Source organism: Symphalangus syndactylus, chromosome 5 (assembly GCF_028878055.3).
Source record: "Symphalangus syndactylus isolate Jambi chromosome 5, NHGRI_mSymSyn1-v2.1_pri, whole genome shotgun sequence".
NCBI classification, from domain to species: domain Eukaryota; kingdom Metazoa; phylum Chordata; class Mammalia; order Primates; family Hylobatidae; genus Symphalangus; species Symphalangus syndactylus.
Window position 1 is genome coordinate 19,002,935 of NC_072427.2, and position 24,776 is coordinate 19,027,710.

Sequence of the window (24,776 nt, forward strand, 5' to 3'; positions counted from 1 at the left end):
GCTTTACAGGTTTTGCAACTCTATACTCTTCCTGGCATGCTGTTCTCCCCAACTTTTATGTGACCAACTTCTTCAGATTTTATGACTAGTTAATGTAAAGTAGCCACCCAGTCACATTCTATAAATTGTCACGCTACGTGAATTGTCTACATAGCATTGTAAAGTCAAAAATGAACATGGACTGACTATGAGCCTCGAGTGTGCCAGCCAGGGGAACAAATCTCTCAGATGTCTAACTGCAGGGAGTTGGAGTGGTGGGTGGGGGATCCAGCTGGTGTGCTCTAATATCTATGGCTTCATTTACACCAAGCCCACACTTCCCTTGGGCTGCTCCAGACAGTGACTGATAGTGGCAGGAATAGTAAGGCAGGCCTATTTTTGGGAGATATGGGGCTCTGTTGATAGGGAACTTTCATTTGAGGACTCTCAAATGGCCTTAAACTTTTCTTGGAATTGTACTACAATCTAGGACACGTCCACTCAACCTTTCTTCCTTCTTTTGTTCTCTTCCTCTTTTCCTTACTCAGGGATGAATCATGGATGTGTGTCCCATGACTCTCTCCTCAATTTCATTCATAGACCGTCCCATGATACATTTTTTATTTGCATGTTTAATACTGTCTTGGCTTCTGCTTCTTGGAGATCAGGACTAAAACATCAACAAACATTAACATATCAATATTGATTGAGAAAGTGAATGTCACAAAAAGAATAGGCATGCTCAGAGCAGTAAAAAGAAATAAAATCTTGCATCATTAAAGAGAAGGAACAAAAGAATATTTCAATAGGTAAGTAGCTATGAAAAGTATACATTGCTGTTGTGAAATAAACACACTTAAGACTTCCAGCATCAGGCTTTTCTAAGCATGAGTCATCAGTGATCTTGTTGAAGGCATTATCATTGGAAATGTGAGGGTGAGGACTAAAATATAACTGTTTAAGGAATGAATGTAAGGCGAAGAAATGGTAGGCAAAAAGTATAGACAATTCTTTTAATACAGTTATATAAAGGAGAGGAGAAAAGTAAAGTGGTAACATGAGAAGGAGGAGATGGATATCAAAAGGTTTTTGGGTGTTTTTGTTTTTGTTATAGGATAGAAGAGATTGCAGCATGTGAGAAAAATCTAGTAAGGTTGATAAATTGAAGACAGGAGAAAGGATAACTAAAGGAATAAAATTCTGTAGGTTATTGGAGTTGACAGGATCCAGAATACAGATGAATTTATTGGCTTTAGCTCTTCTCTTTGTCAGAGAAATAAAGGAGGAAAAGTAAATGTTGGTACTAGAGTTGAGTTGAGAAGTTAAATTATCTCTTCCAATGGAATATTTTTTCTCTCTCTCCATGAAATAAAACCCAAAGCTATCTGTTGAGTAAGAGGGAGAAGAAAATGGGAGTCTTGAGGAAAATGGGATGTTTCAAAATCATTTTATAGGAAATGGAAGAGCAAATTGACACATTCCAGTTGTTATGGGGGACTATACATTTATAAATGCCTGTCTGTTTAATTATGGAATTTTATCCAGCAGTATGCAGCTACCCATGTGCAAAAGTGAACACATAAACCAGCTATGTTCATTCAGATATGGGCTTTGGCCAGACTTCTGTGATGGAAAGGCACTAACTAACACAAAATCTTAGGGAACTGGTAAAAATGGGGAAGCATCAGACCTTGAACTATTAGCAAAATAAGAAGCAGAGTGAAGAAACAAAGAGGCTTACATAATAAGAAAAAATCAAATAACTGGAGACCCAATAAATTACAAACAGAAAATGTTTTAGAAATAATTGGAAGAACCTGAATGAAAGATGACTGAACAAATTTAAGTGTCTGAATTTAATTATCAAGAAATGGCAGCACTTCAAGGGATTGAGAATGTCTAAGATGTGCACATGAGAATTGGTAACTGGCAGGATATGGAAAAGAAATACGTGGGAGATGAAGAGGTCAAGGAATTGAGACATCAGGGAATTGAATGGGCCATCCAAATGGACATTTAAATAATCCAAGATAATGACATGAGTATAAGGTAAAATAATAAAGTAAGTTGAGTCAATGTCTTACGAAAATAAAGAGGATTATACTGATGAGGAGGCGTGAAGGTGACGCAGCCAAATAACGTGAACCTAGAAGCAAAAAAAATAAAATAAAAAAACTTATCAGAAGAGGAAAAAGATGCCTGTATAGACATAAAATACATAGAAGATGCTTACAAACGTTTTGGACTCGTGACCCAAAGCCTTCAGGCAGAATATGCTCTGCTTCAGATTCTAGAGAGTATTGGATGGCCTGGGCCCTGGTCTTTGCCATGTCTATGATGACCGTGTTTTCAAAATTAAAAACTGAAACTTATAATGTGGCAATTATAGATGTACTTATAAAACATTGTGACAGAACATTGAAAGTGGGCCTGGCAAAGAAAATGAGGAGCATATGATATCCATAATTAGGGTATGGCTTACGGTTCAATGTGACAAAAAATGGGATGTAGAAACAGGGTCTACCAAACATTTGTCTCTCTGCTTCAGTTTTCTCCTCTGAGGCATGATTCTTTGATTGCCTCGCCAAAGCTAGAATAGGCACAAAGAAAAGCAAGAAACCTAGTAAAAAATTCTTTAGATTTCTGAGTTATGATTTTTTTAATTAAACTTTCTAGCAAATGAGGAACACGCACTTGAATATAGATGTGCTCAAGTGTTTTTTGTTGTTTTTGTTTCCTTCTGTCATCCATTCAGCAACACCTTTTGCCACCTACTATATACCAGGCATTGAATTATATCTGGGAGTCAGTGATGAATACACATGGTTCCTGTTCCCATAGAGCTCACACTAAAAGAAAGACAAATGGTAAAAAAAAGAATAAAATAAAATAAAATAAAAAAACTATAATACACTGCAATAATTCCCCAGTAAATTTGTAAACATTGCCTTAAAATCAAGAAAATAGAATGGTTTATTTTGCCTTAAATTATGATTAAGCATAATAATAGCTACCATTTATTGAGCTTATTACCCTCTGCCTGGTGCTGTCTGTACACTTCACTTTTATTTCCATGACCTCATTTAATCTTAACATCAGTACAAGGTGAATATTTTCATTATTATTATAGTGTATGAATATATTAAGTAGTATAAAGGATAAATAAGTTATCCAAAGATAAGTCACAAAATTGAAATGTGAACTCGTGACTGTCTGACCCAGAAGACTGAGTTGTTATTTTAATGCCTCAAATGCATGATACTTAAGTTTTAGTCTTATGCTAAATCTTTAACCTGACTTGAGATTCAGAATGACATGATTGCTGTATACTTCTGAGACCTTTAAAAACTACCTAAGTATCTGCAATTTTTTATTGTTCCTCTAATGCTTTTCTAAATGACAGCACTAGCTCTGAAGTTTTTCTCCCCTGAGGCCATGGCAGACATTGCTAATCAATCACAGCACTAGTTTCAAATGAGCAGAATGGGTCCCAGTGCTGTTTCATTTGGTACCTCAGGTAGGCATGATTAATTGATCAACATCAACAGGAAAAATAAACACATTTGCTTGCCATCTCTGTTCTAAAAGGTAAACCACCCTGGTTAATACAAATCTAGGAGGAAGACACAATATTAAAGCAAGGTAAGATAGAGAAGGCCCATGAAAAATAGCTAGACAAAGATTTAGTACATCATAGGGACTTATGAGTTAAGTAGGCTCTTGATAAATATATGCTGAATGCAATTAAAGAGAGATCTTTTCCTTTCCTTTCTTTTGTCCACATTATTTAATTTGTTGAATTTTTCTGATATATCAGGAGGGCTTATAAATAGCTCCTCTACTTCTTTTTTGAGAATATGAAGACTTCAACATGACTTGCTCTAGGATGACCAAAGGAAGGGGATCTGAGTGAGCCATCTCAGAGGCTCCAAGGTGCCTGCTTCAGAACACTGATGGATAGCTACATGCGGGCTGAAGGTAATGAGGTTAGTCAGCTGGAGGGCTTTCACCAGGCCCTTAATCTGTCACTTCCTTGACACCTGCCTTCCCCTGAAAAGCGACAAATGATACATTGAGCCATGGTGGTAATGTAAACATCAGTGTATTCTAGAATCCCATATCTACTGTTCTTATGACAAGCACTTCTTTTATGTACAATTTATTTTTCTCTGGAAAGCTCTGTCTAGACATAGTCTTAGTTTCCAGGGATATCCCATATCTTTAATGCACTCTTCCAGGCTTGATGAACAAAGTACAGGGTAGGCAATGGGTTTTTCTGGAGGACTGAGTTAGGATTTGTTCAGAATCTGAACTATGATTCACTCTGAATATACACCCCTTTTGCATATACCAGGACATAAGGATCTTAATGATCCCTGACTCTACGCAGTTGGCGTGAATTTGTTTCACTAAGCAAGTAATACTCAAAGATGACATTTCTATATCCTTTCCTCAACTGATATTAGATGGATGGAATTCCATCAATATATAAAATATATTCTATTTCTAAATATGTAAAATGGCGCCTTCCTCCAGCCCCCTGCTTTCCTTATCACCGTTACCTGGGCTTTTTCTTTCCTTTTCCTTCATAATACTAATCATTTCTGACTTATTATTTATTTATTTGATTTTTGTTTATTGTTTCTCTTTTCACACTAGCATGTAATAGAACAACAATTTTGTCCTTTTTGCTACAGTAACCTTGGAACATTGTACTTCCTTATTCATATTCGTTGAAGTCTGAATGAACTACTGTTACCAAAATAATTCCTTAAAGCAGAGAAGTTTTCATGGTGAAGTGGTAAGAATAGTGAATCTGGAGTCTGAGCCTGTTTGAGTTATTTTTCTTCTGGGCTTACCACTTTTATGTGTGTGCATGTGTGTGTATGTGCATGCATGCATGAATGTGTGTGTAAGTGACTAGGTCTAAGACTCTGGTTTCATGTCTAAAAACAAAGAACATAATTCTTGTTCTACCCTGTGTCACAGGATTTCCATGAGGATCATATGTTGTGGAAACATCTTGAGAACCCTAAAGTGCTATATAAGCATCAGTTATAGTCACACTATAATGTGATCATAAACTCAGGAATAAATAGCTGGTGGTGTCTGGGTAGCACCATAAACGTGCAGAGCTTCCAGGAGGAAGACAATGAGGCCTCGGTGGCTGAGGGGTCCTTCTGAAGTGTTTTCTTGTCTAGTCTCCAGCTTTTAGCCTCCCTCCAGCTCCTTCCCTCTATCTTTTCATTCTTCCTTTCCCTCTTCCCTTCTCACTAGTATGCATGCTTTAATTTGTTCAAACAACAACATAACACTCTGCTTAAATTTAATTAGCAGTTTATGCCAATTACAAATTTATACTGTTAAGGTGAGTTAGGAGTTGAATTTTTTTAAAGTTCATTCAATGAAGATGAAAAACACCTTTGTATTTTGCTGTGCTGAACTAGTCTCTTTCTTTCTTTTTTTTTTTGTGATGGAGTCTCTATCGTCCAGGCTGGAGGGCAGTGCCGCAATCTTGGCTCACTGCAAGCTCTGCCTCCCGGGTTCACGCCATTCTCCTGCCTCAGCCTCCTGAGTAGCTGGGACTACAGGCACCCGCCACCATGCCCGGCTAATTTTTTTTGCATTTTTAGTAGAGACAGGTTTTCACTGTGTTAGCCAGGATGGTCTTGATCTCCTGACCTCGTGATCCTCCTGCCTTGGCCTCCCAAAGTGCTGGGATTACAGGCATGAGCCACCGCGCCCGGCCTGAACCAATCTATTTCTAGTCAAAACTTGAGTTTGGCGTAACTGCAAGTAATCACAATTTTAGGTAGAATCATAGTCTTTCTCGTGCAACAGAAATGGTGGATGAGCATATTGATGCCTGGACTCAAAGCCTTTCCAGGCTACAACTTTGAATCTACTGGTGTCTCTCTGTTGCCAATAGGAAAAAGGATTAGAGCTGTTCTTAATCCACATAGACAAAGGTTGGACTTGGACACTCGGTGTAGCTGGGGAAAGACTCAGAGCTTTGGAGTCAGACAGAGCTGATGTTGAGTCAAGTTTGGCACTTGTTAGTTATGTATCTTTGAACAAATAAGTCTCTGAAAGAACAATGATATTTACCTTAAAGGAGTGAGAGTTAGTGGTTAAACTAAATGTAAAGTGGGCATGGATTCTACGCCAAGAGCAATTGTCAGTGTTTAGGGTACTGTGAATAACATCACAGAGATAAGGTCCTGCCCTCATGAACTCACTGTCTCTAGATTCTCTTTTTCCCCATTTTTTTTTTGTCATTTCTGACATGCGGGTTCCAGCACACAACCTCCAGATACATACTGTTTTATTCCCAAGATAATTCAGACTTAATGGGTTATTGTTACTGCCGATAATCCAGTTAATAAATATGAGCAATTTATTCTAATTCATTTTAATAAGCTTATATAAAGATGGGAGGATGGAGAATAATCTCAGAGGAACCTTCAGTTGACTAGAGCTTCCAAAAGCACAGAATGAAATAAGCTGGTGATATATAAATTGACTTTAGATTGTACACCAACAATACATTTAGTCTTCCTACATATTTTACTCTATTTACTGGAGAAAAACCATCATAAGCCCATCAAAATCATGATTGAATTTATGTATATCACTACTTAGTAGAAAAAGTGAAATGAATGTAAAATATGAAGTAATTATACAGGTATTACAATTACTTAATATTACAGAGATGGTGAAAAACCTGAAGGTAAAATTTAACTAGATTAGAGGGTGGAATATTTTGGCTAAAATTTATTCTGAACACCTATAAATCATGATATCAGATGAGAACATCACAGAAACATGGCTGAGGCTTGGATATTCTGAGAGCATTGTTACATAAGAATTTACTGATAGACCTGAGGATGATTGATTCAGAGAAAAAATCATTAAAGGAATGTATGAACATTTTATTTAGAGATGAAATGCTGTTCTGTGGAAGAAGAAGTAAACTTATTCTCAGCTGATCCAGAGAAAAGACTAGGATTAATGGCCTAAAATTTCAGGAAAGCAGCTCTTTTAATCAATATAAGGGTGACCTTTTTAATAATTAGAATCATTTAGAATCAAGTTCTGGTCAGCTTCCTTGAGTTTCTCCTCCTCCTCCTTTCTGAATTGATAGTTTTTCTAAACATTCCAGGTTCCTTTTCAACCGTCTCCTATGCCAAAATCACTCATACAAGGTTTCTTTCTATTTCCTCTGCATGGACATGAACAGAAATATTCTATGTAGACCATAATCACATCTTAATTGCTTAGCCGCTGTTAATACTGGATCAATACTTATAAAGGTACAAATGATTTTTATTTGAAGTTAGATTTTCTGCATCTCGAAATAGTCTACAGTCCCTTCACAAAAAGCCTGCTTTTTTTTTTTTTTTTGGTTATACTTTAAGTTCTAGGATACATGTGCACAACATGCAGGTTTGTTACATATGTATACATGTGCCATATTGGTGTGCTGCACCGATTAACTCCTCATTTACATTAGGTATTTCTCCTATTGCTATCCCTCCCCCCTCCCCTCACACACGACAGGCCCCAGTGTGTGATGTTCCCTGCCAATCAACATAGTTTTGAACTCCTCTTGTCTGTAGCTATGTAACTAGCTCAGAAAAAAATAAGTCTGAAAATGTGGCCTTGCTTTGCTCACATGACCTTGAGCAGAACATTTCGCCTTTCTAGGTTTCAGTATCCTCATTTTCTACAATTAATCATTTGGACTAGATGATCCCTAGAGTTTCTCCATACTCTAATTTTCCATGATTCTATTAATCAGCTTTCCCCACAGTGGTGTAGGCAAACTCTTAATTATCCAATGAAACTTTGATAGATTCTGTGTAAATAGTTGTAATTCTTTCTTTGTGTTGTATTCATTTAGGCTCTGCCTAAAATAAATAGTCAGCTATCTAATTTAAAATTGTATCCTCAGTCTGCTTAGTATTTATGTGTAGGTGTCACTGAGAGACAAACAAGGGGGAGGGAATACTTTATTCACAAATGTGAACTTTGTTCACAATATTGAACTTAAAAACCAACAGAAAAATCTCTTAAATTTTATTTTAAATCTTTTGGCGAGAACTACAACTGGTTCCATGTCTAGGTGAAAATAATAACATTTTTCTCTTTTAAGAAATTGATAATTTTATCTTTCCTAGAAATTCAAATATTTATCAAAAAAGAAAAGTTTTAGTGAAAAGTTGTCATATATATTTTAATAAAATATTTGCTGGGATATAATTTATATACCATACAATTCACAGAATTAAATATGTAATTCAATTTTTTTAGTATATTCACAAAATTCTGAAACCATCACATTAATCGATTTTCGGACATCTTTGTCACCCCAAAAAGAAACCCCACACCCATTTGTAGTGAGTTTCCATCCTCCTCTTCCTCCTCCCCCAACTGCCCCAATCCTAGGCAACCATTAATATACTTTGTTTCTATAGATTTGCCTATTCAAGACATTTTGAATAAATAGAATCAAACAATGTGTCATCTTTTTTCACACATTGGCTTCTTCGTGTTAATTTATTGGTATAATTGGCTTCTTTTACTTAGTATACATTAAAGGTTCATGAATGTTGTAGTATTTATCAGGACTTTATTCCTTTTTATGGCTGAAGAAGATTTAATTTCATGGATACACCATATCATGTTCATCCATTCATGGATTTAGGGACCTGTGGGTTGTTTCCATCTTTTGGTTATTGTAAATAATGCTGATAGAAACATTTATTTACAAGGTTTTGTGTAGATGTATGTTTTAATTTCTCTTGGGTGTATACCTGGGGGTGGAATTGCTGAGTCAAGTGGAAGCTTTATGTTTAACTTTTTGAAGCACTGTCAGTCTCTTCCACAATGTCTGCACAATTTTACATTTCCACCAGCAATTAATGAGGGGTCTAACTTCTCCGCATACTGGCCAACACTGGTTATTATCCATCTCTTTTATTAGAGCCATCCTAGTGGGTATGAAATGGAATCTCATTGTGATTTTGATTTGTATTTCCTTGATGACTGTTGATGTTGAGCACGTTTTCATGTATTTATTGGTCATTTGTATATTTTCTTTAGAGAAATGTCTATGGAGACCTCTTGCTCAATTTATTTGGGTTGTTTGTCTTTTTAATAATTAATTTGTAGGAGTTCTTTACATATTCTAATACTAGTTTCTTATCAGATATATGATTTGATCTGAAAATACTGTTTTCCTGTTCTGTGGGTTGTTATTCACTTTCTTAATAGTGTCCTTTGAAGCAAAAAGTTTTTTCTTTAAGTTTGAAGAAATCCAATTTATCTATTTTTTTTTTTTCTCTTTTTGCTTGTGCTTTGGTGTCATGTCTAAGAATCCATTGCCAAATTAAAGGTCATGAGAACTGAATTCTATGCCTTCTTCTAACATTTTATAACTTTAGCTTTTCTATTTAGGTCTTTGATCCATTTTGAGTCCATTTTTGTATACAAAGTGGGGTAAGGATGAAAATTATTATTTTCCATATGCAATCCAGTTGGCTCAGAGATGTTTATTAAACACACTATTCATTTTTCATTGGATAGTCTTGGCACCATTGTTGAAAATCAATTGACCTTGGATAACATGGGTTTACTTCTGAATTCTCAATTCTATTGCATTGATCCATATGTTTATCCTTGTGCTAGAACCATACTGTGTTGATTACTGTCACTTTGTAGTATATTTTGAAATTAGAAAGTGTGAATCCTCTTTTTTTTTTCTTTGTTAAGATTGTTTTGATTAATCTGAGGTCTTGAGTTTCTATATAAATTTGGGGGTCAGCTTGTAAATTTCTACATAGAAATGAACTGGAATTCAGATAGAAGTTGTGTACAATATGCAAATTAATTTGGAAATATTACTCTTTCAATAATTGTCTTGTGATTTATGAACATGAATGTCTTTCTGTTTATTTAGATCTTTTTACTTTTTCTGATTAATGTTTGATTTTGTCAAAGTGTTATTTTTTACACTTTAATAAATTTATTACTATTTTTTATGCTATTACAAATAGAATTATTGATTTTAATTTTAGGATTGTTTATTGTGTATTAACAATTGATTTTGATTTACTGATTTTATATTCTACCATCTTGTCAAACTCTTTTATTCTAATAGATTTTAGTTGATTCATTGGGTTTTCACATACTTGTTTATGAAAACATGTATATATATAGATAAATAATGAATGTTATGTGCAAGTAGAGATAATGTTACTTTTTCCTTTCAAATTTAGATGTCTAGTATTTCATCTTCTTGTGTCATTGCCTGGCTAGAATTTTTACTAAAATGTTAGATAGAAGGGTGAGAGTACATATCTTTTTTTTCTTCCTAATCTTAGAGTGAAAACATTCATTCTTTTACCATTATACATGATATTATTTATGGATTTTCATAGATATACTTTCTCAGGCTGAGGAAGTTCCCTTCTAGTTCATTGAGTGTTTTATTATGAAAGGCTGTTGGGTTTGGTCAAATTTCTTTTCTGCATCTATAGAGATAATCATATGTTTTAAAAAATATTTTATTATATTGCTATTGTGTATTATCTTAATTAATTTCTGGGTTTTAAACCAATCTCACATTCTTTGGACACATTGCACTTGTGCATGCTCTATAATCTTTTTTTAATGTTGCTGGATTTGATTTCCTAGTATTTTCTTGAGAATTTTTATGTCTATATTAATAATATATATCAGTCTGTAGTTTTCTTATAATATCTTTGCCTGATTTTAGTATCACTGTAATACTGACCTCAGAAATAGTTGGAAACTGTTTCTCCTCTTCTAATATTTTTAAAAACAGAGTTTGAAGAATTGATATTAATTCTTCTAAAAAATTGAGGTAGAATTCACCAGAGCAACCACCTGAACCAGGGCCTCTCTTTGTGAGTTGTCTTTCTTTCCTTTATTTCCTTTCTTTCTTTCGTCTTCTTTCTTTCCTTTCTTTTCTTTTTTTTTTTTTTTTTTTTTTTTTTTTTTTTTTTTTTTTTTTTTTTTTTACAGGGTCTTGCTCTGTTACCCAGACTAAAGTGAAGGGACATGATCATAGCTCACTGCAGTCTCAAACTCCTGGACTAAAGGAATTCTCCTGCCTTAGCCTCCTGTGTAGCTGAGACTACAGGTGCCCAAACCACCGTTCATGCCTAATTTTTATTTTTATTTTTGTAATACTGGGTTTTACTATGTTGCCCAGGCAGATCTCAAACTCCTGGCTTCAAGCGATCCTCCTACCTCAGCCTTACAAAGTGCTGGGATTACAAGTGTGAGCCACCACACCAAGCCTCAGTGTAGTTTTTGATTACACATTCAATCTTTTTACTTTTTACAGGTCTATTCATATTTTCTAATTATTCTTTAAATAATTTGAATAGCTTGTGTCTTTCTAGGATTTGGTCTATTTCATCCAGATTATCTAATTTGTTGATGTATAGTTGTTCATAGTATTCTCTTAAATACTTTTTATTTCTATAAGGTTGATAATAATGCTCCCTCTATTATTTCTGCTTTTAGTAATTTGAGTCCTTCTCTTTATCTCTCTGTAAATCTCCTTAAAGATTTACCAATTTAGTTGATCTTTTCAGAGAAGAAACTTAGTTTCATTAATCTTATCCACTCTTCTTTAATTCTCTCATTTATGTCCACTCTTATTTTTACTGTTTTCTTTCTTATTTTGGCTTTGAGATATAGTTCATTTTTCTTTTTCTAATATCTTAAGGTAGAAGATTGGGTTATTGATTTGTGATCTTCTTTAATATAGGTGTTTATAGCTATAAATTTCCTTCTGAACACTACTTTTGCTGCATCTCATAATTTTTGGTATGTTGTTTTGTGTTTCATTCATCTAAAAATATTTCTCATTTCTTTTGTGGCTTATTCTTTTAATCAGTGGTTATGTTAGGAGTGTGTTGTTTAATTTCCACATATTTGTGAGTTTCCCAATTTATTTCTGTCATTTCATCTTAAAGAACTTTTTTAGTTTTTCTTCTAAGGTTGGTCTGTTAAGCAACAAATTCTCTCAGTTTTTGTTTGTCTGGGAATGTCTTATTTTTACTTCATTTATGAAAGATATCCTCCCAGTAGGTGTATGTTGCTGCACATAAGATTTTTCAGCATTTCTCTGAGGCTCTGTTTATTTTTCTTCATTCTTTTTTCTCTCTGTTCTTCAGGGTGTTTAATTTCTATAGATTTATCTTCAAATTCACTATTTTTTTCCTTCTGGCAATTCACATATGCTTTTGAGCATCTGTAGTGAATTTATCTTTTTAGTTATTGTATTTTTAATTCCAGAATTTCCATTTCTTTTTTTAATAATTCTTTTTTATTAATATTCTTTATGATACGTTGTCATCATACCTTCTTTAATCATGGTTTCCTTTAGTTCTTTGAACATATTTATAATGGCTACTTTGAAGCCTTTGTCTGCTATATCTGACATCTACTTACTCTGCTTTTGTTACCTGCTTATATTTTCCTGTCATTGGGTCAGAATTTCATGCTTCTTTGCCTGCTTATAATTTTTTGTTAGAAACTGGACATTTTATTTACTTTATTTTTATTTTCTGCCCCAATATAATCTGCAAAAAACAAACAAAAAATGGACATTTTGGATAATATAGAAACCTCAGGTCCTTGCTCCCAATCCCCTTTGGGGCTTGTTATTGTTAGTTATTTATTTGTTTAGTGGCTGACTGTATTATTTTTGTGAAGTTTGTTTCCTCTGCAGTGAGTTAAATTACAGATGTTCATATAAAGTTGTATCCGGAGTAGATTTTTAGTAAAATTGCAAAAGTAGCGTGCATAGAGCACGCTTCTAACTATGGAGGCAGAAACAAGAACATCTGAGCATAGACGACTTCTGAAAAAAGAGCCAAGAAACTAGTCAAGTAGCTACTTCTGGGAAGGAGAATAAAGAACCGGTGGGCTATTATGAAGAGAAACTCATCTTTCCGTGTATCGTTTTTTTAGCATATGTTTTGTTTTGCCAGGTATATGCGATTCTTCGTAAATATACAAGGTCAGAACAAGTGAGTTTTTTATTTTCATTAGAATAAGAATCTTAGCAATCTCATAATAAATCATGAATATATAATTTCAATAAACATTAAATGACTTTATTTAGAAATTCTGCTTTGATTAGAGATTAATGGTGAGTGAACATGAATTTATCAAACTTATTTGATAGTTTTCAAAATCAAACCAATCTTTGTCTACTGTTTTATCTGGTTAAGTCATTAATGATATAAACCTTAGCAAAGGTGTCTGACTTTAGAACTAAATTGTTAACCTAGAGGAAATGCAGGTACGTTTTGATTATTTCCTTCTCTGCCCTGTTGGTAGCCTTCAGGGATGGCTGTTACCTTGCCCTTGTGCTCACTTCCACATCACTGGGGTTTCCCCTTACGTGGCCACTTCTCCTTGCTCAGTTCCAAGATCTTTTGCAGAGTGCATTTATTTCTCAATAATTGCAGGCAACCAAGAAAACTGTGAACTCTTTCTCAAACTTTATTGTCTGAGTTCCCCTCCCCCGGAAGGACTCTCTGCCTTCTCCCTTTAGAGTCTGGCTCTTCTCTGATCAGGTTCACTACAGCAAGATTAACCTGTCATTAAAAAAGATAATTGTACTTCAGGCTTTTCCTGTTTCTTAAATGAATGTTGAACTTAGCTCCAAACCCCCTTGCCAGAAAGTGACTGAAAAGCCCTTGGCAACAGAAGCTGATTATTTGCAAAAGTGGGACTCCTAATTGGAAAATGTGATGGAATGAAAATAGTGAGTCCCTAGTAATCTCCTTCTAAAATGATAATGTGTTCCACTTACTGAATATTAATGTGTCATATTCATGAGCCTGGAGAATTTGAACCTGTGAGATAAGAATTTTTTTTTTTACTTCAGAACCAACATGCTCACTCATTCACACTTCTCCCATTCACAGGGACAAGCCTGCCATTCTTGACGGGACACCTCTAGCAGGCGGCAATTAGCATGTATGCAGACCTCTAATTGGTTGCGAATTTTTTTATGATTTTTTTTTTCTGTTCCTTGGAGTAATTATGCATGCTTTTATGCTCTTTATTCTGCTCTGTTATAAATTCCTAACACCAAATGACCATGTATTTCACCTCTTCTTTAATTTCACTGCTCATAGGGAATGTGCAATGTATGCGACTTGACCATAATTTAGAAGGACTGATTGTGTTATTAAGAAACACAAAGAATCTATATATCCAAATTTGCGTTGTGTGTGCCAAGACTTTTACCTGAGGCTCCACACTCATTGCAATAATGTAGTTATTACTTAAAACATACCTAGAACTTTTCTTTGAGATCAGGTCACGTTTCCCAGGATAAAGGGAAGTGAAAGCCTGTACTATGATTAGCTTGGTGGTGCCAAATGTGATTCACTTATTTAAGACACAGTTTTTGCATAGTAATCAGGGCTAGACCTCACAAGGGCCCTGGTATAATTAAAGCCCATCCCTGAGACAGTTCCACTTTGCAAAACTTGGGGCTTTTTAAAAGAAATTTCACTAACAGTGGAAGACTTGTGCATAGAATTCATTTTTCAATCAATTGAGCATATATAAAGGAATACTTCTTAGATATAAAAATATGTGCCAATAAACAAATAAATTTGTAGTAGAGAAAAATTAGATTTTGCTCTGCCATTTTTTAAGGAGAATGGAATTGGATTGTGTGGGAATCCTTTGTTTTGTTTTGAGCTCAAAGCCAACCTTTGTGTGATGACTTATTTTCCTCAGAGCTGAAATGTTGGGTCTGTGAAAGTAATGAGAAGCACAGTGGGGATAAGTTTCTGAAGGATGGAAGAGGCTGGAGGCTGTCTAGTGGGAGAAAGTTCCCAGACACGTGAGAGACCCAGCAACAGGTAAGAGAATAAATTAGTAAAGAAGAGACACATTGGAGGGGTGATTTATTTAAAAGTAAAATGCTGTCTGTTAGGTATTATAAAAAAAATCTATCCTATGTCCCTTATGAAATCCTCAGTGAAAACTCAGTTTCATTTTGTTTAATGAGGATAAGTGCTAAGGGCTTTTCTGAGTGTTGGGTGTGACGACCACAAGGGCTACATCCCAGGAGAAAGTTATGTTGCATTTCTGTGCTAGGCCCAAGGTAGTGATCACCAGATGGGGGTTGTATACCTTCAGTTCTTCCTTCAATTTCCAGCACTCTCCCCTGGAGTCCCTCACAGCCTGTCATCAGCCAAGTGAATGACTTCCTTCTCTATCAGTGCTGACACATTAACTTTGGGGAAATCTCAGTGCAGGAATCTCTAGCCAAATCTTAAGAAACACCATGGCTGGCAAAACTGCAACTGATAAAATAAATTTCATATCAAATATAGGATTGGGGGAAATCAATGAAAGTGGCATTGAATGTATGAGTGTCAAAAATAAATAAAAATTGTACAAAGCCTCCATTTCCTCAAACAAAGCAAAATTCTCATCTTTCTGAATCTGCTCAGGTAAGTAAATGTGTACCTGCATCACAGTGTTTAGCTGTTCAGGTGATGTTGCTGCTGGACATTAAGAAGTTCACATATCTGAAATTAAATAGCTTTTTAACTTGAATTGCCTCGTTTCATTGTTTCTTTGGATTGAGCAGTGGCATGGGTTAGTGGTTAAGTGCCCAGATACCTAAGTTTTAAGACAGTTTGAAGCTCAGCTCTGCAATGTGTGATTCTCATGATCCAGGGAAGGATGAAATAACCTCTCCTTACTTCATCTGTAAATGCAGATTAAAATCATCCTTACCTGACAGAGGACCCAGTGAATCAATGTAAGTAAAAGGCTTAGTCCAGTTGCTGGTGCAGGGGAAGCAGAGTGTGCTTACTATCTTCTTGCTTCATTTTCAGAAGATAGACAGGGTGTTAGTGCCACCACTGGCCTGTCACAAGTCATCTCACTGGTCAACAGTTATTTTGCGGGCCTGATGCCCTTCCACTCACAAAGAGGATGGTGTGTAAAGAATCTCTCTTGGTGTGACTCCAGGACTGGCCCACTGGCTTTTAACACACAAAACCCTCCTCTTTAGTTAGGCAGGAATCAGCCCAAGTCTGAGGATTGGCAAATTGTGAGTTTTGATACTGATATGTTACTCAATCTTAATTACTCATCCACATACGTTGTAGTGCCATCTCTGGAAACTGAGAACCCCCTGAGATTCTAGTAGGAAAGATTTCTAGTGCCAGAAAGAGTAATGGCCCTAAATCAACATGGCCCAAGGACACGAGCAATTTCATAATGTAAATGATGATAACCTGTAAAATTATAGTTTTTATTTTCTCCTACTTTTACGGTAATAAATAACAATCTGGTAAAGAAGAGTAAAGAAGACACATACAAGGCTGTCAATATTTTAAACATTTTTAGGAGGAGAAATCTAAAAGAAGAAAGGAAATGGGATAAGACACATATACTGCATGGAAATGATAGCAAAATTTATTTAGAAAATCTTCTTTTTACATTTTAGCATTTAAAAATAATTTTTTATACATATGCCCACAGGCATAGTTTTTACAAAAATATAAATCCTGAACTTAGCATACATACCATTTTTAGTACAGTCTTTTATTCTCTTTTTTCACATATCTTCTTTCTGCACCTCAGCCAATAAGATTCCCTGCTTCACATACTCTCTCAGTGCTTGTTAAAAGCATTCTGGAAATATTTTTATAAATTTCTCCATGATTATCATGTCATGATTTTATACATATATACAGTTTTTTGGCCTTTGTTCTTTTAAAAAATTATTTTATATTTGCTTTTTTGAATCTTTAGTTCCTCAAATAATAAAATAAAATCCTAGTCAACTGGACTAACATTAATTTATTATTATTTTTTTAAATGCTGCATGGTGTGAATGTACAGTAATCAACTGTTTCTCTATACAAAAATGTTCATTTGGTTTACAGGATTTTCCATTTTTATCCTTTTCCTAGATTGTGCCCCCAAATGGTTATGTCTTAGTTTATATCTGTTGCTTTAAAGGAATACCTGAGGAAGGCCTGGTAATTTGTTTTGAAAAAGGTTTATTTGGCTTAGGGTCCTTCAGGTTGTGCAGGAAGCATGGCACCAGCATCTGCTTTGGGTGAGGGCCTCCAGCTGCTTCCATTCATGGTGGAAGGCAAAGGAAAACTGGCTGTGCAGAGATCATGTGGTGAGAGAGGAAGCAGGAAAGGAGAGGTGCCAGGTGCTTTTTCACAACCAGCTCTGGTGGGAGCTAATAGAGTGAGAATTCACTCACCATCCCCCATCCTAGGGAAGGCATTAATCTATTCATGAGGGATTTGTCCCCCATGACCCAAAAACCTCCCATTAAGTCCCATCTCCAATATTGGGGATCAAATTTCAACATAAGATTTGGAGGGGTAAATAAACCAAATTATAACAGTTTATTTCTTGATTTTGTTTTTGTCTTATCCTTGTAAAATAAGCTAGTAGCTTACATTTATATTTTCCTGGCTACCAATGAGTTTTCACATATTTTCATAAGTTTCTTGGCTTTTGGGGTTTTGCTCTTTGGCAAAATTTTAATGAATATTCACAAGTTGTTTTACTCATTTGTGTCAGTTAAAGAAGAGTCTTGACTTTTCCCCCAAATCTCATAGTTACCTGTTTACTTTATGATATGATTGTCACTCAAAATAATCAATTTTTACATAGTTGCTCTAGTCTGAATATTCGTGTACCTCAAAAATACATATATTGAAATCTAATCCCCAGTATGTAGGTATTAAGAGATGGAAACTTTGGGAGGTGACTAGATCATGAGGGTGGAGCCTTCGTGAACAGGACCAGTGCCCTTATGAAAGAAGCCTGAGGGAGTTCAACTCACCCCTTTCTATGATGTGAGGATGCAGCAAGAAGATGTTGTCTATGAGGTAAGAGCCCTCACCAGACACTTGATTTGATGGCAACTTGATCTTGGACTTCTCAGTCTCCAGAACTGTGAGCAATAAATTTCTGTTATTTATAAATTATCCATTCCGAGGAATTTTGGTATAGCAGCCCAAATGGACTAAGACAATAGTAAAATGTATCTATGTTTTATTTTATGGCTTTGGATTTTCTATTCTGGATTAGAACATTTTTCTGCCCTTGGCTTATACATATTGTCTTCAGGATAGTCTCTAAATGTTTTATTGCTTCATTATTTTACGTGTAAATCTTTAGTCTACTTGGGAAATAATTTCATGTATTCTAGAAAATCAATGTCCAATTTAATTATTTTCCATATGGGTAGCCAGTGCCCGAACACCATATATTGAAAAGTGTATTCTTTTACTTTGGGAGGCCTGAAGCAGGCGGATCCCTTGAGGTCAGGAATTTGAGACCAGCCTGAATAACATGGTGAAACCCTATCACTATTTAAAAAAATACAAAAATTAGCTGGGTGTGGTTGTGGGCACATGTAATCTCAGATACTCAGGAGGCTGAGGCAGGAGAATTGATTGACCCTGGGAAGTGGAGGTTGCAGTGAGCAGAGATTGCACCACTGCACTCCAGCCTGGGCAACAGAGCAAGACTCCATATCAACAACAACAACAACAACAAAAAGTGTATTCTCTTCCAGCTGAACTGAAATACCAAACAAATTTTTATATGTATCAGTATATATTTGTGGATTTTCTATTCAGTTCTCTTATTCTCATTGTCTCTTCTGGCTAATGACATACTGGCTCAATTACAATAGTTTTAGAATAGTTTGAATCCTGGCATGTCCAATGTCTTGCCATTCTTTCTTTCTATTTATTAAATACTGTTTGGCTATTATCTAAAAGTTATTTCTTTTTATGAAAACTTGAAATGCCACTTTATGTAATCATAAAAAGCACTCTCTTGGGCTTTAACCAAAATGTTATTATATTTATTAATTTAGAAAGATTTTATATTTTGTGATCTTAAGTCTGCTATCCAAAGAAATGGCATGCCTTTGGCTGGGAGTGGTGGCTCATGCCTGTAATCCCAGCACTTTGGCTCACACCTGTAATACCAGCACTTTGGGAGGTCAATGTAGGTGGATCAACTGAGGTCAGGAGTTCAAGACCAGCCTGGCCAACCTGGTGAAACCTCGTCTCTACTAAAAATACAAAAATTAGCTGGGCGTGGTGGTCGGTGCCTGTAATCCCAGCTACTTGGGAGGCTGAGGCAGGAGAATCACTTGAACCCGGGAAGCAGAGGTTGCAGTGAGCCAAGATCGTGCCATTGCAATTGAGGCTGGGTGACAGAGCGAGACTCCATCTCAAAAAAAAAAAAAGGAAATGGCATGCCTTTTCATTTTCTATATCTTTATCATCAACATCCTATACCACTTCTATATATTCATTTTTAAGTTTTTTATAATTTATTTTTTCTACTATGATGAATATTTTCTTCTCATTTATATGTAAAGGTGGTTATCCCTAGCTTATAAATCCTATTATAAATTCTAATTTTTTCAGTCCTGGAATTTTGGGGCAAAAAATGTTATTATTATAAAACAATTTAAGCTCTTCTTTTTCAGTATTATGTACTTGAGTCTTTGCATTTTTAGAACCTCCAAGTTAATGTTAAATTATAAGGGTTATTGAGGATATTCATCTGACTTTTTATTTATTTTGAGTGTTAAATATTACCCATTTAGGGTAATATTTTCTGTTATCTTTGGTCATTTTATTTTATTTGTTTACCTCCTTCATTTTTTTACTTAAAATGTATTTAAAAGAATAATAAATTTAATCTAACATCACTTCAGCATTTGCACGTTTTATTCTTCTTTATTTTCTTAACATAATGTATTATGTAAACAAATTTCCTGATATTAACCACCCTGCTTTTCCTGGAATAAGCCTTACTTGGTCATAATGTATTCTTCTAATAACTGTGCAGGATCAATTTTCTAATATTCCATTTGAACTGAGATTGTATAGTAGTTTTCTGTTGCATCTTTGTTATGTTTTGGTACTAAACCATACACATAAATGAATTAGATAAATGCCCATCTTATTATCTATGGCTAGTTTAAATAACATTGGAATTATCTATTACTTAAAGATTGGATAAACTCAGCTGGAAATCCACCTAATCCTAGTGCCTTTTGTTATCCCTTCTATGATAATTAGCCTATTCAAATTTTCCCTTCTTATTGGGTCAATTTTGGTTATTGATATGTTGCTAGGAAATCATCTATTTTGTTCAGGTTCTCAAATTTATTGCCAGAGAGTTACATGCTGGATGAAATGTTAACAGAAAATACAGAAAAAGTATAATTCTATCCATAATATTACTTAATGTAAATAGGTAAAATTGAATATGTACATTATCATGTATTGGATAATATAAATGAAAATACTGAATTTGAGGATATTATTTTCCCCATGAGTTTCTGCAGTTATGATATCAGCAATATTATTTTAAAAACAAAGCATTGTACATTAGTAGTTGATAGGGTTTGGTTCTGTGTCCCTACCCAAATCTCATGTCCAGTTGTAATCCCCAATGTTGGAGGAGGGCCCTGGTTGGCAGTGATTGAATCATGGGGGCATACCACTTCCCCCTTGCTGTTTTTGTGATGGTGACTAAGTTCTCAGGATATCTGGTTGTTTAAAAATGGGGAGCACTTCCCCCTTTGCCCTCTCTCTTTCGTGCTCCACAATGTGAAGATATGCCTGCTTCCCCTTTGCCTTCTGCCATGATTGTAAGTCTCCTGAGGCCTCCCCAGTCATGCTTCCTGTACAGCCTATGGAACTTTGAGTCAATCAAACCTCTTTTCTTTACAAATTACCCAGCCTCAGTTCTTTATAGCAATGCAAGAATGGACTAATACAGTGGTTAAGAAAGGAGGTTCTGAATTTGGGCAGACATGGATTCAAAATATGGGTCTGCCATGTGTTCACTGTATGACGTGGACTGTTTACTGGAAGTCTTCTAATCTGTTTTCTTGTTTGTATAATACAATGGGAACAATAATGGTGTCGTCCTCTTAGGGTTGATGTAAGGATCAAATGATCTAATGCAAAAGCTTAGCATAATGTCTGATACATTATTAAACTTTACTTATTGTTAGCTTTTGTCATCAAAAAAGCAGACTGTGGAGAACCTGATAGCTACAGTTTGACTTTCATCACAGCTGTTATTATTTATAATTCCATTTAGCCTTCCCAGCCTTAAGGGATGAGACAGCCAAAATGAAGAGTCTGTGGTGTAGCCACTTTGTTATTATTTAAACTTACAGGCCCTGGCAAGTCAATAGTTGAGTCTAATCCAAGGTGATATGCAGATGGCAGAAAGACCTCCAGGCAGAGTTGTCGGAGTGGCAAAAAGCTGTATGAAAATGCAGAATAATGGGCTAAGAGAGAAAAAGCTAGAGGATTTAGGAAGAGACAGTGGAGTGTCATTGATGGGATGAATTTTAGGCTTTCAGGATCAATTTTAGAAATTCTGTTTCCACCATTTACTAACTGGGTCTTTGAGACTTAGTGTCCTCATTTTTAAAATGGGGCTAATAATCACACTTGCCTCATAAGGTTATCTTGAGAATTAGAAGATGCATGAAAAGTTCTTGATATGTAGTATATACTCAATAAAGATTTATGTTAAGAAGTGTCAAAGTAATGCAGTCAGAGAAGAACCCCATATAATGTACAGAGTAGTAGAATGTACGTTTCAAGATGGACTCATGAATAATCCCTGAAGTCAGCAGGAGAAACGATGGAATAGGAATTCCTAAATGGCCTAATTCTGAAATGAGCATGAGAATGGAGAAAACAGTATACCACCATTTGTACTACCTGCTTCCTTAAACTCATGACTGGATTTGGGAGAAGTTCATGTTGGTCAGGAACATTGTATTTAAACTCCAATTGGATTTTCTGGATATAAGTAGTTACAGTAACGTAAATAACAAGAAGTGACTATCAGTGTGCAGATATGCATTTAGAAGTGGCCTGTTGGGGATAAGGTAGAGCCTTGTCTGGAGGGTTGGTACCTTTAACATGACACTGTAGAGGGACGCAGCATTGATAATAAGAGATATTGGGGAAAGACTAGGTTGGAGAAAAAATAAGTAAGACCAGATGATTGACGTACAACATGAAGATTTTAAAGCCTGAGTTGAATCTTTCATTATAATTAAAAAATACATATTATTATTTGTTCTGGAAGTCGTTATTGTTGTTTTGTTGTTGTCTGTTAAGCAGGGTTTTTGAAGGGACCTGATTCTTGTAGGAGGAGAAAGGAGTTTACTACAGTTGAGAGTCTAAGAGAAAAATCTAGGGTGGCTATAGAATAAAGTTTCTTCCTTTGGATGCAAAAAGAACAATTTTGGCTGATCACTGAAGGATATACTTAAGCCAGTTAGAAAATAACTTGCTTCCCCAAAGATGAAGGATATATAGAAAAAGAAGCCTTGAGCTGGTCAGTTAAGCAGGCAAGAGAAAAAGAAGAGAGAGGTGAGAAGGCACAAGGAGAAATAAATGTGGCCATGAATGCTGAAACCCTCTGTATACCTGTAATTTGCCCTATTTGCTTGATACTTGTACCTTCATATTCTTCTTGCAGCTATAAAATCGCCTGAGCACTTTAAAGGCACAGCTGAGTGCACCAAGCTGGAGGAGATCAGGCGGGCAAGGAATGAAAATCATCAGTGAAAGGCCAGGGAAGAACCCTGGGTGCATTGTCTTTAGATAAGAACCTCTACTTCCTGAAATGCAAGACAGACAGATATTGAAAGAATAGCAAAGCCAACAGGTTCATCCTAAGGGCTATGTTTTTAACATAGATGAAGTACTAGTCAAGGAGAGGGTTACATTAGGAGGATTGGAAGGGAACGGAGAAAAGATTCAGAAGAACGAGCCTGGAAATGAAAATTAAAACAAAGAAATGTCATTTGTCAACTACCAAATTGGTGAAGACTTACAAAGAATTACAGTACCCAGCATTTTCTAGGATAAATGGAGAATGGGACTGTAATTTATACATTACTAGTGGGAATATTCATCAGCACAGACTTTCTGGACTCAAATTTGGCAATGTGTGCAGAGAGCCTTAAATACGTGTACTTTCAAAGCCATTGTTTTAGTTAGGATTAGTTCAGCTGCATGTGATAGAAAACCAACTTCTAAAATGACTGAAACAAGATAAAAGTATATTTCTCTTTCTCTGGAGGTGGGCAGTCCAGGGCTGGGTTGGCACGCCATGGAAGGTGTCATGGACACAGAGACCTATATCTTGTTGTTCGATCGCCCCAGCAAAGGCTTCTCATATCCTCGGTGGCTCCTTTGGCTCCAACCATCCTGTTAGAACTCTGTCTGAGGAAGACCAAAAGAAGACTTTACCTTTAAATAACACTTTCGAAAGTTGTACTTTACTATACTTTTACTTCTAGCTCAATGCCTAGAGCTTCTGGTTGAAAAGGTGGCTGGAAAAAAATGTAGCCTTTATGTAGGCGTCCATGTGCTCAGCAAAATTTCAGTGATCAAATAATAAAAGAAAAGCAAGGAACAACGACTGAGACGGTGTAGCAGCAGCCTCTGACCTATTCCACTTTTATTTATTTAAGGAAGTACTCAGAAAACAATTCAAAAATGGGTATACACACGTTTATTGCAACACTATCATAATACAAAAAAAAATAGAAATCACTTAAGACCCCAAAAAGGAATTGGTTCAATAACTTATAATACAAATTATAATACATGCCTGTATAGGATACTCTACAGCCATTAACATGGTGTATAAAAGGACCAGGAGCTGTGGCTTACGCCTATAATCCCAGGGCTATGGGAGGCAAAATCAGGATCACTTGAGAACAGGAGTTCAGGACCAGCATGGGCAACATAGTGAGACCCAGACTCTACCAAAAGTTAAAAAAAAACAAACAAAAAAAACCAAGTGTGGTGCTGCACACCTATAGTCCTAACTACTGGAAAGGTTGAGGCAGGAGGATCATTTGAGCCCAGGAGATGAAGGCTGCAGTGAGCCATGATTGTGCTACTGCACTCCAACCTGGGTGACAGAGCTAGACGTTGTCTCTAAAACAAACCCAAACCAAACAAACATGGTATATAACTGAATTTCTTGACATGAAAAAGTAATTGCAATGTGTTACCAATTGAAAAGCAGTTTACAAAATGGCATGGCTACAGTCATTCATGTTTGTAAGAAAAAGTCTAAATAAATAAAAGTCAGAATAGATATACATTAAAATGATAATCTCTATTGATTGGTGGAATTATTGGCAATTTTAATTTTCTTCTTTGTACTTTGTAATTTCTGAATTTGTCACCAATGACTATAAATGTATATTTTTAAAAAATCACACACCAGGATTCTATACCTACGTTGCACTGCCACAGATACACCTTTCTTTAAAATCTTGCTATTTCTCAAACTATCACAGTATTTGCTCCTTCTTCCACTTTTGACTTTTTCCACACTAATCATTCCTAAATAAAATCAACACATCAATTTCCCTATAAGAACAACTCTTACCATACTATTTCTGTTAAACCGTAAATACTCTGCAATTCTTCTTGAATTAAAATAAATAAAATTTTCTTTCCTTGAACTTCAAAGTTTTTCACTTGATATTCAAAACCTACTTTGCTCATTTCATCATGCCAATGACATCTTCCCTGACAAATGTGTTATTAGCTGGTCTCAAATACTTCCAGTCTTTTTCTGCTTCCGGGTCTCTATGTCAGAAATGCTCTTCTTTCTCTATCTTTCAATGTTAAAATCCATCTTCCATAATCTTT

At 35.5% G+C, this 24,776-nt stretch overlaps 1 long non-coding RNA gene across 1 annotated transcript in view; it reads left to right on the plus strand.

Moving 5' to 3' along the window:
• The window catches only part of LOC134736699 (uncharacterized), a 73,638-nt gene extending 55,723 nt beyond the window's left edge, over nt 1-17,915 (plus strand). Inside the window, exons 2-3 of the long non-coding RNA XR_010120954.1 lie at nt 14,782-14,906; nt 17,764-17,915. This is a non-coding gene — a long non-coding RNA (uncharacterized lncRNA). The remainder of the gene's footprint in view (nt 1-14,781; nt 14,907-17,763) is intronic.
• The last annotated feature ends 6,861 nt before the right edge of the window (nt 17,916-24,776 follow it).